The sequence below is a fragment of the Eriocheir sinensis genome, unplaced genomic scaffold (assembly GCF_024679095.1).
Source record: "Eriocheir sinensis breed Jianghai 21 unplaced genomic scaffold, ASM2467909v1 Scaffold139, whole genome shotgun sequence".
Classification (NCBI taxonomy): domain Eukaryota; kingdom Metazoa; phylum Arthropoda; class Malacostraca; order Decapoda; family Varunidae; genus Eriocheir; species Eriocheir sinensis.
This window is the reverse complement of record NW_026110728.1, coordinates 48192-57154: the sequence shown is the minus strand read 5'-3', so window position 1 is coordinate 57154 and position 8963 is coordinate 48192. Positions and strand designations below refer to the sequence as shown.

The 8963-nt window shown below is 46.2% G+C and overlaps 1 non-coding gene across 1 annotated transcript; it reads left to right on the top strand.

Annotated features, from left to right (window-relative positions):
* The first annotated feature begins 6833 nt into the window (after positions 1-6833).
* Positions 6834-6906, top strand: Trnav-cac (transfer RNA valine (anticodon CAC)). The gene has a single exon. It is a non-coding gene; the product is annotated as a tRNA-Val (tRNA).
* The last annotated feature ends 2057 nt before the right edge of the window (positions 6907-8963 follow it).

Sequence of the window (8963 nt, the reverse complement as noted above, 5' to 3'; positions counted from 1 at the left end):
CTGTGGGCATCCCGGCCAACCTCACCTGCGGCGTCAGGCAGCTCGGGGACAAGGAGGTGAGAGGGAGGAGAGGAAGGGAGGTCAGACTTAACCTCGTCCTTAATGGTCTTGGGTGAAGAAGGAGATGAGGATGGAAAGAGGAGATGAATGTGAGAAGTGAGGAGAGAAAGGGAGGTCTGAGTTCACCTATTCCTTTCTGTTCGTTAGTGAAAGAGAGGAAAAGGAGATGAGGAGAAAGGTGGTGAGGGGATGAGGAGAAAGGTGGTGAGGAGATGAGGAGGTGAAGAGGAGATGAAGGTTAAAAGTGAGGAAACAAAAGGAGCTCTAAGTTCATCTATACGTATTCCTGTCCTTGGGTGAAAGAGGAGAAAGCGGAGGTGAGGAGCAAGAATAAGCAAGAGGAGAGGAGACAAAAGGAGCTCTAAGTTCATCTATACGTATGCCTGCACTTGGGTGAAAGAGGAGAAAGCGGAGGTGAGGAGCAAGAATAAGCAGGAGGAGAGGAGACAAAAGGAGCTCTGGGTTCATCTATTCCTTCCTCTCCCTGGTTTTCCTGTGTGAGGGTTGGAAAGAGAAGGTAAGGGGCAGGTAAAGAGGCGAGGTGGAGATAGAAGACACACGGTGAGCAAAATTGAGGGGGAAGAAAGTGATAAGAGGTAAGGGAAAAGGAGCTCAGAATTCGTCAATTCCTTCCTTGTTAATGGTTTTCATGGGCGAGGGTTACGAGATGAGGGAAAGGTGAGGAGATAAGGTGAGACGGGAAGAGGTAAGAAGGTGGAAAGAGTAGAGGAAATGAGTGATTAAAGGAGTTCAGAGTTAATCTAGTCCTTCTGTTCCTGGTTATACTGTGTGAGAGCTGGAAAAAGGATATGAAGGACAGGTGAGGAGATAAGGTGAGAAGAGAAGAGGTAAGAAGGTGAAGGGAGTAGAGGAAATGGGTGATTAAAGGATTTCAGAGTTAACCTAGTCCTCCTGTTCCTGGTTATACTGTGTGAGAGCTGGAAAAAGGATATGAAGGACAGGTGAGGAGAGAAGGTTAGAAGAGAGGAAAGACAGTGAGAAGACAGGGGAGAAAGGGAGGTCTGAGGTCACCTATTCCTGCCTCTTCCTGCTCTTCTTGGATGAAGGTTAGAAGGAGGAGATGAGGGGAAGAAGGTGTGGTAAAGGTGAGGAGATGAAAAGGAGACAAGAAGGTGTGGTAGAGGTGAGGAGATGAAAAGGAGACAATAAGGTGTGGTAGAGGTGAGGAGATGAAAAGGTAACAAGAAGGTGTGGTAGAGGTGAGGAGATGAAAAGGTGACAAGAAGGTGAGTAGAGGTGAGGAGATGAAAAGGTGACAAGAAGGTGTGGTAGAGGTGAGGAGATGAAAAGGTCACAAGAAGGTGTGGTAGAGGTGAGGAGATGAAAAGGTGACAAGAAGGTGTGGTAGAGGTGGGGAGATGAAAAGGTCACAAGAAGGTGTGGTAGAGGTGAGGAGATGAAAAGGTCACAAGAAGGTGTGGTAGAGGTGAGGAGATGAAAAGGTGACAAAAAGGTGTGTTAGAGGTGAGGAGATGAAAAGGTGACAAGAAGGTGTGGTAGAGGTGAGGAGATGAAAAGATGACAAGAAGGTGTTGAGAAGGAGGAGTTGATGGGAAGAAGGTGTGGTAGAGGTGAGGAGGTGAAAAGGAGACAAGAAGGTGTGGTAGAAGTGAAGAGATGAAAAGGTGACAAGAAGGTGTGGTAGAGGTGAGGAGATGAAAAGGTGACAAAAAGGTGTGTTAGAGGTGAGGAGATGAAAAGGTGACAAGAAGGTGTGGTAGAGGTGAGGAGATGAAAAGGTGACAAGAAGGTGTGGTAGAGGTGAGGAGATGAAAAGGAGACAAGAAGGTGTGGTAGAGGTGAGGAGATGAAAAGGGGACAAGAAGGTGTGGTAGAGGTGAGGAGATGAAAAGGTGACAAGAAGGTGTGGTAGAGGTGAGGAGATGAAAAGGAGACAAGAAGGTGAGGAGAAGGAGGAGATGAGGGGAAAAAGGTGTGGTGGAGGTGAGGAGATGAAAAGGTGACAAGAAGGTGTGGTTGAGGTGAGGAGATGAAAAGGAGACAAGAAGGTGAGGAGAAGGAGGAGATGAGGGGAAGAAGGTGTGGTAGAGGTGAGGAGATGAAAAGGAGACAAGAAGGTGTGGTAGAGGTGAGGAAATGAAAAGGTGACAAGAAGGTGTGGTAGAGATGAGGAGATGAAAAGGTGACAAGAAGGTGTGGAGAAGGAGGAGATGAGGGGAAGAAGGTGTGGTAGAGGTGAGGAGATGAAAAGGAGACAAGAAGGTGTGGTTGAGGTAAGGAGGTGAAAAGGTGACAAGAAGGTGTGGTAGAGGTGAGGAGATGAAAAGGAGACAAGAAGGTGTGGTAGAGGTGAGGAGATGAAAAGGAGACAAGAAGGTGTGGTAGAGGTGAGGAGATGAAAAGGTGATAAGAAGGTGTGGTAGAGGTGAGGAGATGAAAAGGTGACAAGAAGGTGTGGTAGAGGTGAGGAGATGAAAAAGGGACAAGAAGGTGAGGAGAAGGAGGAGATGAGGGGAAGAAGGTGTGGTAGAGATAAGGAGATGAAAAGGAGACAAGAACGTGTGGTAGAGGTGAGGAGATGTAAAGGAGACTAGAAGGTGTGGAGAAGGAGGAGATGAGGGGAAGAAGGTTTGGTGGAGGTGAGGATATGAAAAGGTAACAAGAAGGTGTGGTAGAGGTGAGGAGATGAAAAGGAGACAAGAAGGTGTGGTAGAGGTGAGGAGATGAAAAGGAGACAAGAAGGTGAGGAGAAGGAGGAGATGAGGGGAAGAAGGTGTGGTAGAGTTGAGGAGATGAAAAGGTGACAAGAAGGTGTGGTAGAGGTGAGGAGATGAAAAAGGGACAAGAAGGTGAGGAGAAGGAGGAGATGAGGGGAAGAAGGTGTGGTAGAGTTGAGGAGATGAAAAGGAGACAAGAAGGTGTGGTAGAGGTGAGGAGATGAAAAGGTGAAAAGAAGGTGTGGAGAAGGAGGAGATGAGGGGAAGAAGGTGTGGTAGAGGTGAGGAAACGAAAAGGTGACAAGAAGGTGTGGTAGAGGTGAGGAGATGAAAAGGTGACAAGAAGGTTTGGTAGAGGTGAGGAAATGAAAAGGTGACAAGAAGGTGTGGTAGAGGTGAGGAAATGAAAAGTTGACAAGAAGGTGTGGTAGAGGTGAGGAAATGAAAAGGTGACAAGAAGGTGTGGAAAAGGAGGAAATGAGGGGAAGAAGGTGTGGTTGAGGTGAGGAGGTGAAAAGGTGACGAGAAGGTGTGGTAGAGGTGAGGAGATGAAAATGTGACGAGAAGGTGTGGTAGAGGTGAGGAGATGAAAAGGAGACAAGAAGGTGTGGTAGAAGTGAGAAGATGAAAAGGTGACAAGAAGGTGTGGAGAAGGAGGAGATGAGGGGAAGAAGGTGTGGTGGAAGTGAGGAGATGAAAAGGTGACGAGAAGGTGTGGTAGAGGTGAGGAGATGAAAAGGTGACGAGAAGGTGTGGTAGAGGTGAGGAGATGAAAAGGTGACAAGAAGGTGTGGTAGAGGTGAGGAGATGAAAAGGTGACAAGAAGGTGTGGTAGAGGTGAGGAGATAAAAAGGTAACAAGAAGGTGTGGTAGAGGTGAGGAGATGAAAAGGAGACAAGAAGGTGTGGTAGACGTGACGAGATGAAAAGGTGACAAGAAGGTGTGGTAGAGGTGAAGATATGAAAAGGAGACAAGAAGGTGTGGTAGACGTGACGAGATGAAAAGGTGACAAGAAGGTGAGGAGCAGGAGGAGATGAGGGGAAGAAGGTGTGGTAGAGGTGAGGAGATGAAAAGGTGACAAGAAGGTGTGGTAGAGGTGAGGATATGAAAAGGAGACAAGAAGGTGAGGAGAAGGAGGAGATGAGGGGAAGAAGGTGTGGTAAAGGTGAGGAGATGAAAAGGAGACAAGAAGGTGTGGTAGAGGTGAGGAGATGAAAAGGTGACAAGAAGGTGTGGTAGAGGTGAGGAGATGAAAAGGTGACAAGAAGGTGTGGTAGAGGTGAGGAGATGAAAAGGTGACAAGAAGGTGTGGTAGAGGTGAGGAGATGAAAAGGTGACAAGAAGGTGTGGAGAAGGAGGAGATGAGGGGAAGAAGGTGTGGTAGAGGTGTGGAGGTGAAAAGGAGACAAGAAGGTGTGGTAGAGGTGAGGAGATGAAAAGGTAAAAAGATGGTGTGGTAGAGATGAGGAGATGAAAAGGTGACAAGAAGGTGTGGAGAAGGAGGAGATGAGGGGAAGAAGGTGTGGTAGAGGTGAGGAGGTGAAAAGGAGACAAGAAGGTGTGGAGAAGGAGGAGATGAGGGGAAGAAGGTGTGGTAGAGGTAAGGAGGTGAAAAGGTGACAAGAAGGTGTGGTAGAGGTGAGGAGATGAAGAGAAGACAAGAAGGTGTGGTAGAGGTGAGGAGATGAAAAAGAGACAAGAAGGTGTGGTAGAGGTGAGGAGATGAAAAGGTGACAAGAAAGTGTGGTAGAGGTGAGGAGATGAAAAGGTGACAAGAAGGTGTGGAGAAGGAGGAGATGAGGGGAAGAAGGTGTGGTAGAGGTGAGGAGATGAAAAGGTGACAAGAAGGTGTGGTAGAGGTGAGGAGATGAAAAGGAGACAAGAAGGTGTGGAGAAGGAGGAGATGAGGGGAAGAAGGTGTGGTAGAGGTGAGGAGGTGAAAAGGAGACAATAAGGTATGGTAGAGGTGAGGAGATGAAAAGGTGACAAGAAGGTGTGGTAGAGGTGAGGAGATGAAAAGGTGACAAGAAGGTGTGGTAGAGGTGAGGAGATGAAAAGGTGACAAGAAGGTATGGAGAAGGAGGAGATGAACATAAGAACATAACATAGGGAAACTGCAAGAGGCCGGGTGGCCTACACAGGGCAGCTCCAGAATCCCCCCCACTACTCACGGTGGGTGAGGTGTAGTTACAGGGGTTACAGGTAGAGGCTTGATCCTCGTTATACCGACGGTACCCAGGCACGCATCCAGCACCCCGTCACCTTACTGCACCCACACCTCACTGCCACCTGTCGTTCTCGTCCATGTAGCTATCCAGTCTACTCTTAAAACAAGCTATCGTCCCTGCACTAACTATGTGATTGCTGAGTCTATTCCATTCCCCCACCAACCTATTACTAAACCAATGCTTGCCTATATCTCTCCTAAATCTATACTTTTCTAATTTCAATCCATTACTGCGAGTTCTATCCTGTTGGCTAATTCTCAGTACTTTAATTATATCGCCTTTGTTGAAACCCTTGACCCATTTGAATACTTCTATCAGATCTCCCCGCACTCTTCGTCTCTCTAGTGAATGTAAGTTTAGATGTTTCAGCCTATTATGATATGGGAGGCTCCTCAGCCCCTGAATCATCTTGGTCATCCTCCTCTGAGCTGATTCTAGCAAGTTGATATCCATTCTGTAGAGTGGGCACCAAAACTGGATAGCATAATCTAAGTGTGGCCTAACTAACGCTAAATAGAGTCTGAGGATGACCTCTGCACTCCTGTTGGTTACCGTCTTGTTAATAAAGCCTAATACCCTGTTAGCCCTATTCCTAGCACTAATGAGGGGATGAAGGTGTGGTAGAGGTGAGGAGGTGAGAAGGAGACAAAAAGGTGTGGTAGAGGTGAGGAGATGAAAAGGTGACAAGAAGGTGTGGAGAAGGAGATGAGCGGAAGAAGGTGTGGTGGAGGTGAGGAGATGAAAAGGTGACAAGAAGGTGGGGAGAAGGAGGAGATGAGGGGAAGAAGGTGTGTTAGAGGTGAGGAGATGAAAAAGGAGACAAGAAGGTGTGGTAGAGGTGAGATGAAAAGAAGACAAGAAGGTGTGGTAGAGGTGAGGAGATGAAAAGGAGACAAGAAAGTGTGGTAGAGGTGAGGAGATGGAAAGGAGACAAGAAGGTGTGGTAGAGGTGAGGAGATGAAAAGGAGACAAGAAGGTGTGGTAGAGGTGAGGAGATGAAAAGGTGACAAGAAGGTGTGGTAGAGGTTAGGAGATGAAAAGGTGACAAGAAGGTGTGGTAGACGTGACGAGATGAAAAGGTGACAAGAAGGTGTGGTAGAGGTGGGGAGATGAAAAGGAGACAAGAAGGTGAGGAGAAGGAGGAGATGAGGGGAAGAAGGTGTGGTAGAGGTGAGGAGATGAAAAGGAGACAAGAGGGTGTGGTAGAGGTGAGGAGATGAAAAGGAGACAAGAAGGTGTGGTAGAGGTGAGGAGATGAAAAGGAGACAAGAAGGTGTGGTAGAGGTGAGAAGATGAAAAGGAGACAAGAAGGTGTGGTAGAGGTGAGGAGGTGAAAAGGAGACAAGAAGGTGTGGTAGAGGTGAGGAGGTGAAAAGGAGACAAGAAGGTGTGGAGAAGGAGGAGATGATGGGAAGAAGGTGTGGTAGAGGTGAGGAGATGAAAAGGAGACAAGAAGGTGTGGCAGAGGTGAGGAGATGAAAAGGTGACAAGAAGGTGTGGTAGAGGTGAGGAGATGAAAAGGTGACAAGAAGGTGTGGTAGAGGTGATGAGATGATAAGGTGACAAGAAGGTGTGGTAGAGGTGAGGAGATGAAAAGGTGACAAGAAGGTGTGGTAGAGGTTAGGAGATGAAAAGGTGACAAGAATGTGTGGTAGACGTGACGAGATGAAAAGGTGACAAGAAGGTGTGGTAGAGGTGAGGAGATGAAAAGGTGACAGGAAGGTGTGGTAGAGGTGAGGAAATGAAAAGGTGACAGGAAGGTGTGGTAAAGGTGAGGAGGTGAAAAGGTGACAAGAAGGTGAGGAGAAGGAGGAGATGAGGGAAAGAAGGTGTGGTAGAGGTAGAGGTGCTCATGGTGTAGTGGTTATCACATCTGTCTCACACACAGAAGGTCCCAGGTTCGAGCCCTGGTGAGCACATCTTATTTACTTCGCGAAAATAATTATTATTATGGGGGTTCATTAGGTAACAGTGATCATAAGGAAATTAGATTTAATATTGAATGGGAGGATAGAGTAAGCAGTAACAACACATTAATACCTGCCTTCAGGAAGGCAGACTATGAGGGGTTAAGAAAGCAGCTGCAGAAGCTTAGGGGAGTGAGATCAGAAGTAGGTCAGGACCCAGAGCAGGGAGGGGCGGTAATCTATGGTGAGGTCACTAGTCAGGTCAGTAGCTTGGAGGGTGAGTATAATAGTCTGATCTGGGAGATTAAATTAGGACAGAAACAGTTTATACCTCACAGGGAAGTCAGGTCAACAGGTCAACGTGATGGATGACAGACAGGCTAAAAACTGAAATAGGAAGGAAAAAAGGACTATATGTTAGAATTAAAAGGGGGGAAACTCACCTAAGAGATAGTTACAACGATTTAGCTAGAGCAGTAAAGAAGAACACACGTATGGCAAAACGTAATTATGAGATTAGAATTACCAGGGAAGCAAAGACCAATCCAAAGGGCTTCTTTCAGCTTTATAAGACCAAGGTTAGGGATAAGATAGGGCCGCTTAAGTCAGGAGAATCACTGATTGATAGTGATGAGGAAATGAGCGAGGCGTTAAATAGATATTTCTTAACTGAATTTACCAAGGAAAGATTAGATGATATACCTCAGGGAGAACAGATCTACTGGGGAGAAGAGGTAGAAGAATTAACCGACATCAACATAAGTAGGGAGCTCGTGGTTAGACAGATAGATAGACTTAAAGTCACTAAGGCGCCAGGACCAGATTAACTTTTCCCCAGGGTAATAAAGGAATGCGAAACTGAAATAAGTGGGCAGTTAACATAAAAATTTAGGAAGTCACTAGACACAGGGGTGGTGCCTGTTTCATGGAGGCAGGCACACGTTATTCCAATATTTAAGAAGGGAGACAAATCTTCTATGGAGAACTATAGGCCGATTAGTTTGACGTCAGTTATTGGTAAAATGATTGAGTCAATAATAGCTGATAGTATTAGGGACCATATAGACAGACATAGTTTAATTCACGACTCACAGCATGGGTTTACTAAAGGAAAGTCGTGCCTCACTAATCTTATATCCTTTACAATAGAGTATACGAGGCAGCTGACAATGATGAGAGCTATGATGTGGTTTATCTTGATTTTAGTAAGGCATTCGATAAGGTACCTCACAAGAGACTGTTAAATAAAGTCAGGGCCCATGGGATAAGAGGGAAGGTATTTGATTGGATTAAGGCGTGGATTAGCGACAGGAAACAGAGGGTTACCATTAACGGTAAAAAATCCGTATGGGGTAATGTTACCAGTGGGGTTCCTCAAGGTTCAGTTTTAGGCCCGCTTCTATTCATTATCTACATCAGTGACATAGACAATGGGATAACTAGTGACATAGGTAAATTTGCAGATGACACCAAAATAGGACGCACTATTAGGGCAGGGGAGGATGCTAGAGCACTGCAGGAGGATCTCAACAAACTGTCAGCTTGGTCAGAGAAATGGTAGATGAATTTTAACATCACCAAGTGTAGCGTACTTAGTGTAGGAACACGCAACCCATTACACGGGTATAGTTTAGACTCCACAGCGATTGGCAGGTCTGAGTGTGAAAGGGATTTGGGAGTGTTAGTGAACTCTGACCTAAAACTAAGGAAGCAATGTATTAGTGAGAGGAATAGGGCTAACAGGGTATTAGGCTATATTAACAGGACGGTAACCAACAGGAGTGCAGAGGTCATCCTCAGACTCTATTTAGCGTTAGTTAGGCCACACTTAGATTATGCTGTTCAGTTTTGGTGCCCACACTACAGAATGGACATCAACTTGCTAGAATCAGTTCAGAGGAGGATGACCAAGATGATTCAGGGGCCTGTTTGTAAACCAATTTTTGGCTATGTCCCTGTTTAATCTGAATTTATCCAGTTTAAACCCATTACATCGTCTCCTACCCGGTTCTCTTACCAACAAAACCTTATGAATGTCTCCCTTATTAAAGCCCTTCATCCATTTATAA